This window comes from Aplysia californica, unplaced genomic scaffold (genome assembly GCF_000002075.1).
Source record: "Aplysia californica isolate F4 #8 unplaced genomic scaffold, AplCal3.0 scaffold00790, whole genome shotgun sequence".
Classification (NCBI taxonomy): Eukaryota; Metazoa; Mollusca; class Gastropoda; order Aplysiida; family Aplysiidae; genus Aplysia; species Aplysia californica.
In genome coordinates this window covers 242,604-243,729 of record NW_004798060.1, presented here as the reverse complement: position 1 = coordinate 243,729, position 1,126 = coordinate 242,604, and the positions used below count along the sequence as shown (strand labels likewise).

The window sequence follows — 1,126 nt, the reverse complement described above, 5'->3', positions numbered from 1 at the left end:
AGACACAAAAGTACCAAACAAAAGCGAAAACAAAAGCAGCAACAACAACAACAGCAGCAACAACAACAACAACAACAACAACAACAACAACAACAACAAAAACAACAGTAGCAAAAGTTAAATAACCACAATAACAAAATCAAGGCTGAAAAGAGAATAATAATATTCTAAGCCTTCACCTCTTTCTGAACTTTTCGACAGAAGAGAGCTGTTTGTTTGACTGAAGTTCAAGGAAGTTCTAGATAGTACTATCTATAACCTCTCTGCTGACGTCACGTCACAGTAGTTTCTACATAACTTTGCACGACTTCCTGTGGGTTTTACCGAGTGTTTACAAGTCTCTGTGTAGACAAAACGTGAGAGTTCCTTTACTTTCTCCTCAGTCTTAACAAGCAAACAAACAAAAGCTCTTCACGTGAACGAAACATTGCATGGGTAGAAAACCATGCCACGTTTGTGAGGACAAGGTGAATGCTCTTTCTGTGTTGGCGGGTCAAAATGCAGGTGAAGTAAAAAGAAAACATGAAAAGCAATATACTTAGGGAAACCAAAAAGTACACGCAGGAGGAGAGACACGTCAGACTCGGTCATGTTGGAGGTTACAAAAAAGCGACAAGAACCCCCACCCCTTAAACCCAAACCCAAAACCAAAACAAGTTAAATAAACAAACAAACAATATTGTTAAGAGTGTGATTGTAAATTAAATATGCAAAGCAAATTAATTATGTAGAAAACTTAGTGTAAATATATATATACGAGTAGGTTCTTTTTTTCAGCATAGACAATTATCTCCGTTATATCGAGTTGGGCAAACCGTTTAGAGTACATGTAATTATAATAATACATTACTATGGTCAATATCCACACGAGGAAATGGGCTGTACGTGCTTTTCAATTTTGCAAATAGACTCTTTGGTAATTAAAAAACCCTTCGTTGTGTCCTTGGGAAAGGCCTTTTTCACGAAATTCCTATTTGGCTCAGTCCTTTCGGAGATGGACGTTCAGCTCGGAGGAGCCACATAAGTAACCTACTGGCATTGATAGGGGCGTAAACTTAAACCATTTTCACAATTAGAAAAACTGTCAGGTTCTTGGGAAACATAGAGTGCAAGTCCCCTTTTCACA

The 1,126-nt window shown here is 37.8% G+C and overlaps 1 protein-coding gene across 1 annotated transcript in view; it reads left to right on the top strand.

Annotated features, from left to right (window-relative positions):
• LOC101861469 (solute carrier organic anion transporter family member 2A1) overlaps nt 1–1,126 on the top strand; it is a gene marked incomplete in the record, with an annotated part of 26,597 nt that overhangs the window by 8,222 nt on the left and 17,249 nt on the right.